Below are 7,763 nucleotides of genomic sequence, written 5' to 3'. Positions count from 1 at the left end.
CCGTCCGGCGGCGCCCCGCTGTGAACGTGGGTCCTCCCGGAGGGGGCGTGTCTATGACGTCACGCGGGAGGGGCCGTCGCGCTGGCGCCTTCGGAGGGCGCTGGCGGGGCTTGGGAGCCGACGCCCCAGATTGCTGGGTGTTTACCGCAGGTGCGTGGCCTGTTCGCTCCCCGCCAGCCCGCAGCTGGGACAGGCCGGCCCAGGGCGAGGAGTACGTTGTCCTCGGCGGGGACTCGCTGGCCTGCATGTCTGAGCTTACCTGTGAGGAGCTTGTTAGCTGTTTCTGCGGGCCGCGTGCAAGGGAAGGGCACCTGCTGCGGAGGAGTGCAACTCCCAAGCGTCGGAGGCCTGGGGAGCTCGGGCAGGGCACGGCACGGCCCGGGTGCGGAATGAACCTGCTCCGGAAGGCCCCTACAGTCTGTCACCTGTGCGCAGCGGGGCTTGAACCCGCTCGAATGCTTCCTTCAGGGGACCTTCAGCGCGCCCCTCCGGGTGCATCGCTGACAACAACCGGGTCACAGGGCTGCGGGGAGAAGAGAGTAAGGGAAGTACAAGGTGTACGGTGTACGGTGGGAACACTGTGAATCCTCCAGCATCGTCCAAACGTGCAGTCGTCTATTCTGAGCACACTGTGGTTTGAAATTCAGCACAGCTGCAGTAACCGTTTCCTTGGACTCCCAAGGAGAGCTCAGATCCCCCCTCCTGTCACTAGAAAGGACCCCCACCCCGCCCCTTCACTTGACCTCCTGGAATTCCCAACTGATGATCAGAGATATCCTCCTGCTCCCTGCCTTAGCTGAATCCCACTGTCCCCTACGGCCCCCTCACATGGAGGGACACCAGCCCTCACACCTTAGCACACACCTTGTGTCTGTGGCCTCCCTCCTTCCATTCCTCCCCCTGGAAATCCCTGGCTCCTGCAAGGATCCTCACCACCTGGCTGGGTGGCCTTTCCCCTTTTCAGTGCTTACAGGTAGCAATCCCAAGGCTCATTTTCATGCACCACAGCTTAGCCACTGGCTCATGTCCACTCTCAGTGGCCTCATTGACCTCATGGTGATTGCTCCATCCTTTGGTCTCAGACGGCCAAAGGGTTTTTCATCCTCCTCCACAGACACCAGCTCCTATGGGGATACCTGAACCTTGTTGTCACCTGAAGCCATTCGACCTGCTCTCCAAGGCCACTTGCTTACATACTCCCCAGAGCCATGCTTCCCTCGCAGGGACTCCTCATACTCTGAGACAGTTTGAGCCTGCAGAGGACCAAGCCACACAGCCCTGCAAAGCCTAGAAGAGGGAGGAGGTGGGCCTTGTCAGTGCCGCTCCAGCCCTGCTTAGGCAGAGGGAGCCCTGAGCAGAGATACCAAGGTCTGCCCCTCCCAGGCAAGCCTGACCCATAGATACCTGAACCAGATGCCATCCTGGCTCAGTGACACCGCCAGTTACCCTTACTTCAGCTCCTTGCTCTGTTCCAGCTTCTCTTCTCATGGCCACTGTCCAGCTGACCCAAGGGCTTGTGAATCAGTGCTTCTGTGCTTGATGACTATTGCTTTGCAGGCCATGGAGCCTGGCAGATGAGGTGCAGGATGGAGTGAGGTGTAAAGAAGTAGTACAACAGGGAAAGAGACAGGGAGTCTGAGTCCTCAGGGAGCTGATGAAGTTCATTCATTCATTCAACATATATTTAAAGGTCTAAAACACACCGAGTACTACCAGCAATGCAACAGTAAACAAACCAGAGCCTGCTCTCAAAAAGCATGTATTCTGAGAGACAGGATTATAAAGGAGCTTAAAAATGGAGCATGTGAAGTTTCACCCCAAAATTAGGGAAAACTGACATAAATTAACAATTCCATGATGCTCTAATAGAAGCTGTAATGGTTCTAACCACACCCCATTATGTTGTTCCCCTTGCCTGGAATACCCTTCCCATCTTTTTTTTTTTTAATAAATCTGAACTTGGATAAATAGAAAATTTTTTTGAGAGAGAGAATCTTAAGCAGACTTCCCACCCAGCATGGAGCCCCACGCGATGCTCAAGCCCACAACCCTGAGACTACAACCTGAGCTGAAATCAAGAGTCGGACATTGGGGATCCTTAGGTGGCTCAGTGGTTTAGTGCCTGCCTTTGGCCCAGGGCATGATCCTGGAGACGCTGGATCAACTGGATCAAGTCCCACGTCAGGCTCCCTGCATGGAGCCTGTTTCTCCCTCTGCTTGTGTCTCTGCCTCTCTCTGTGTGTCTCTCATGAATAAATAAATGGAATCTTTAAAAAAAAAACTTGCATAACCATTTTTCCAGGAGGTATACCAGCCAAAATAAAAAGAAAACTGTGATGAGCATTGTCTATAAAAAAAAAAAAAAGAGTTGGACACTTAACTAACTGAGCCCCCAGGCGCCCCTTCCCATCCTTTTTCTGTGAAACCCACTCTGACTTGTACTTCTGCACTTAGTTTGTGTTGCCTCCTTTCTGACCCCCCACTCCTCTGACTTAGATTCCTGTTTTCTATATTCCTGACATAGGCCGAACTCACCCACATCATAGCACCTTGCACTCCACTACGCTCATCAGCTCTCATTCATCTGTCCTCCAGAGAGTTTAATGGGTAATGTTTACTGAGCATTTACTATGTGCCAGACCTTTTCTCAATTTTTTTTTTAGATTTTATTTATTCATTAAAGACACACAGAGAGAAAGACACAGACATAGGCAGAGGGAGAAGCAGGCTCCAGGCAGGGAGCCTGATGTGGAACTCAATCCTGAGACCACAGATCACACCCTGAGCCCAGGGCAGGTGCTCAACCACTGAGCCACCCAGGCATCCTGATCTTTTCTCAATCTTATGACATAAACACTACTATCCCTATTTACAGATGAGACAACTGAGGCTCATAATTGAGAAATTTGCCTGGGATCTCTGGCAGTAACCTACTATACATAGCACCCAGCCCCCAGAGATCCCTCTCCAGAGAGAAAGGCAAACACTTCCAAACAGACAACTAAAAGTCAGACTTAGGGTCCGTGTCCTCTCATGACCTCCCTTTTCTAGTCGCTAAGTGCCCATTGAGGGTGAACCCAGAAATGTATAAGGTGCTGGCCAGCTCCAACTTTGTAGGGTTAAAGAAATGCCACAGGCAGAAGACAGCCCTAGAGAGGAGAAACTGCTTGTGGGATGTGGTGCCAGGGTGGCACCCAACCTCTCCCCCTAAGCGTGCCCCTCCAGCAGAGTGGCATAAAGTTGGGTTCTCCTGCTCAGTCCTTGGTCTACAAATCATTTCCATCACTACGCGGTAGATATGTGACCTCAGTTTTGTGACTGAGGCAGCCAGGGCACAGTTCATGAGCATCGTGCCGCCGAGGTCAAATCCGGGCAATCTGTAAAGGAGCATCCGCTTGTGGAGATGCACCTTTTGCATCCATAGAGTACATACTAGAGTCAGGATGCCCAGAATGTTAGGCCAACCAAGGATCCTCCCACTTTCAAAAAAAAAGAAACAAGCTCCAAAAATTTAACCAGTATACCCACAGATGGTGGCTACACCTCCATCTGGAATATGGTGTTAAGCACAAATGAGATTTCTTTTTAACATAATCCCCACCCCCAACGTGGGGCTGGAACTCACAACCTGAGATCAAGATTGAGACAAGCCGGGCACCTTTCAGTACGATTTTATCCAATAAAAATGCACAGTTTAGGGGGATCCCTGGGTGGCGCAGCGGTTTGGCGCCTGCCTTTAGCCCAGGGCGCGATCCTGGAGACCCGGGATCGAATCCCACGTCAGGCTCCCGGTGGATGGAGCCTGCTTCTCCCTCTGCCTGTGTCTCTGCCTCTCTCTCTCTCTCTGTCTCTGTGTGACTATCATAAATAAATAAAGAAAAAAATATTTTAAAAAAAAATGCACAGTTTAGGGGATCCCGGGATGGCTCAGCGGTTTGGTGCCTGCCTTTGGCCCAGGGCGTGGTCCTGGAGTCCCAGGATCAGGTCCCACATTGGGTTCCTGCATGAAGCCTGCTTCTCTCTCTGCCTGTGCCTCTGCCTCTCTCTCTCTGTGTGTGTCTCTCATGAATAAATAAAATATTAAAAAAAAAGATTCACGGTTTAGAGAAACATCTTTGTTCTCTTATATTACCATGCACTGAATGTCCACGTCATGGCTGGGGACTGAGCCCACATTGCTGCCACTCACAGACTAATCCGCTGATTTCACTTCACGGTTTTTTAATTCTCTTAGTGACAGAGGTTGGCTTTTATTCCCCAAAGGAGATGGACCGACTTCTTTCAAATCAGGAGCTGTAAGCAGAGGAGCGGGGCCTCCATAGCTCAGAGGTAGCTGTTTCCCAGCCTGGGTAGAGCCTCCAGGACCCCAGGCCCCGTTGGCAGGTGCCCGGAGCTGCCCCCAAGCTTGCACTCACATGTTCTGAGACTGCTGGCCAGCTTGGCAGCAGGGCCTGGGGAACTGCTGAGTGAACACCTGGCTGACGCATAAATGAGCAGGTGAGGGAGGGCCCTCAAGGAGACAGTCTGGAGGCGAGGACCTCACGCCTGCCCCCAGGCCAACAGGGCCCTTTGTGGATATGCTCGGGCCTGAGCCCTCACAACCCCAAACCCAGTTGCTGAGGTTCCAGGGGTGGTTCCGAGGCTCCAAGGATCCCTCCCTCTCACCCCAGCCCTCCACAGGCCCAGCTTCCTGTCATCCAGCCATCCAGCCGCCCCTCTGAGTGGCCACGGCCAGACGTCTGTTCCAGGAGCCAGAATGCAGTCAAAGCTCCAAGGCAGCATGAGGAAGGACCAGCTCCTCCAGAGCTCACCTTAGAGCCTGAGTCCCAAGCTTGAAAAAGTGGAGACAGAAGAGGAGGGAGAAAAGACAGGAGACTCATAGAGGTCAGGAGCCAGGGGCAAGCTTTGTGACCTTGGACAAGTCACTTCCTTCTTTGGGCCTCCAATCTCACACGCCTCTGGACCAAAGAGACGGGCTTCCTGCCCACAAAGGGCTCTTCCAGGCTGGCCTCCTCTTGCCCACAAGCAGGGGTGCTAGCGGCAGCAGGTGCCCAGTGGCTGAGTGGGGGTGCACCAGCCCAGATGGAGATGCACAGGTAGAGCTCAGACACTGCTTTCAAGCCCAGAGCCAACTGGGTGGGGACAGGGCAGGCAAGCAGCACTACCCAACGTTTCAAGCACCAACTGGTGTCCTGGGGCCCACCTAAGGGTCAGTCTCCCTCCCCTGTCACAGTCCAACTCTGATGGGACCCTCAGGCAAGACACCTCCTTTCTCGCAGTCTCATCATCTGTGAACAGTTCCTAATGGTCTTTTTTTTTTTAAGATTTTATTTATTTATTCATGAGAGACACACACACACACAGAGAGAGAGAGAGAGAAAGGCAGAGACACAGGCAGAGGGAGAAGCAAGTCTGGGCTGAAGGCAACACTAAACCGCTGAGCCACCGGGGCTGCCCTCCTGATGGTCTTACCTTCTCTAAGGCCTACCTCTCAGCACCATAGCGGAGCCCTGAAAAGTTTTCGGCCCAAGTGGATGAGAAGGGCAGCCCGTGTGTCTGGGCCAGGCTCATGCCACAGTCTCTGCACCTGCCTATCCCCACAGTCTGCCTCTGTGAGGGCCGGGGACTGCGCTCCAGAGCAGCAGGCATGCAAGGTCTGTTTGGCCCACGGTGGACTGACACTTTCCTCTCCACAGTACATGGCTTCCGTTCCTACCTGCCCTGCCCCAGCCTGGTGACTGCCAGCCCTCCGACTTGGGACAGGGTCTCCTTGAAGACCTCTGAGGGCGGTGGTTGCCTGCAGACTCAGTAAGCTGAAGTGAAGGCTCAGTAAGCTGACCGATGCCAGTTAGAACTTCTCCAAAGGGGAAAAAAGGGGGGGGGGTGCGCAGCCTAGGTGGCTCAGCGGTTTAGCGCCTTCTTTGGCCCAGGGCATGATCCTGGAGACCTGGGATCGAGTCCCACGTTGGGCTCCCTGCGTGGAGCCTGCTTCTCCCTCTCCTTTTGTCTCTGCCTCTCTCTTTGTCTCTGTTTCTCATGAATAAAGAAATAAAATCTTAAAAAAAAAAAAAAAAAAAAAAAAGAACTTCTCCAAAGGGGCCCTGTCTGGGAGGGAATGGGGAGAGGGGTGGCACAGTGGGTGACCTGCTGGGAGGCTGGCTCTCCTCCTCCCCCATATCCTGCAAAATCAAGCCCAGCCACTTCCCCCTCTCACCTTGCCCCTGCATCATCAGCTCCTCCTTGCCCAGCACTGCTGGGACTGGGACGGAGGTGGGGAGGGGGGTGCTCACCCACCTGTCCCAGGGCTGAGAGGCTGAGTCTTTGACAAACCCCCTGCCCCAGGGCCTAGTACCATCCAAGGCTGGCCCACTCTGACACATGCTCCAAGTGAGGCCCATGTGACCTCTCTCCTGGGCCATTGGCTGACACCTCCTAACTACCCCAACTTCACATCCAGTCTCTTCCACCCTAGCTGCCAGGTACAGAGCACCCGTGTGCACTTCCCCTCACACAGGTGTCCCCGCTGAAATGCCTTTGGTGGCAATCTACCCCTTCGGCACAGCATAGCTCCTCCCTAGCTTTGCAAGTGGGCCCGTGGGAGAATCGAGAATGTCACCTTAACCATCTGGCCACAAGGCTGTTTTCCCTGCCTCGGGCCTCCCCTCTGCCAAGTCTGAAGCCCCCTCCCCTGTCACAAGTCCTATTACCCTTCAAAGTTCCTCTCAACTGCCAGGCGGACTCCTCCCATTAAGAGAGCACAATTAAGAGAGTACAGGTAAAATTGTGCCGTGTTAGACTAACCCAGTTAGCCTCAGGGCAAGGAGCAGGCTCTGCAAGGAGCAGGGTCTGCACGCACCCAGCAGAGTTAAATGCACAATGGCGTCCTTCCTCGGCCAGCCCCCTACCGTGAGGTTTGGGAAACACACCCAGAGCTCAGAGGGCCTAGCTCCCTGCTTAGAGGTTAGGTAACGACAACTACTCTCTGTGACCATGCTCTACTATTTGAAGACACTGATTTCATCCTCGCAACAACCTGTGGGGACTCCTGATGGCCACACTGGGCCCAAAAGTGAGGAGGGGTGCCTTATTTGGGGCCCACAGGTGGACAGTGCTGGGCACCAGAGACTGAGTCTTCTGGCCTCGAGCTTGCACAGGCCTCTCCTTGTGAGGAGAGACCTGGGCTGGGCGTCTTCTGGAAGCCAAAGCTTACAGACACCTTCAGGGAAGGCCACTCTGTGAGGGGTGGCATTGGCAACAAGGGGGCTGAGAAGTAACAGCCTGTTATTGTCTGAACCTAGAGCCACAGAGCCCAGCCCACACCCTGCAGGGTCCCTCCTTGATCCGCAGTGAGCATGTGCCATGTGAAGGGACCAGGAGCACCTGTGGTCCAGCACAAGCCCAGATGGGCAGCCATCCAGGCATCAGGGTAGCCATGGGAGGCTCCCAAGGCACCGACCAGCCAGTCCAGCTTGGGGCCCAGCAGAGGGGGCTGGGAGAGGTTCTCAAGAGGAACACACGCCTCTGACCTTAAGGAGCTAATGGGAGAAATTCACCCCCACTGCACTCTCAGCACGTGCCCCATCCCCTAGGATGAGTGGGGAAAGACTGGGCCTGGGGGGCGTCTCAGGGGTGTAAGGGCCTGTGGGGTGAGGGAAAGCTAAGCTGAGGGCACTGGGGTCAAGGCAGTGGGGAGCCAGGGAAGGAGGGAGGCTAGGTGAGGAGCAGGGATGCCAGGGAGGGATGGCAGACTGAGGCACAGATGC

This window comes from Nyctereutes procyonoides, unplaced genomic scaffold, assembly GCF_905146905.1.
Source record: "Nyctereutes procyonoides isolate TBG_1078 unplaced genomic scaffold, NYPRO_anot_genome, whole genome shotgun sequence".
Classification (NCBI taxonomy): Eukaryota; Metazoa; Chordata; class Mammalia; order Carnivora; family Canidae; genus Nyctereutes; species Nyctereutes procyonoides.
Note: the sequence above shows the minus strand (reverse complement) of the source record.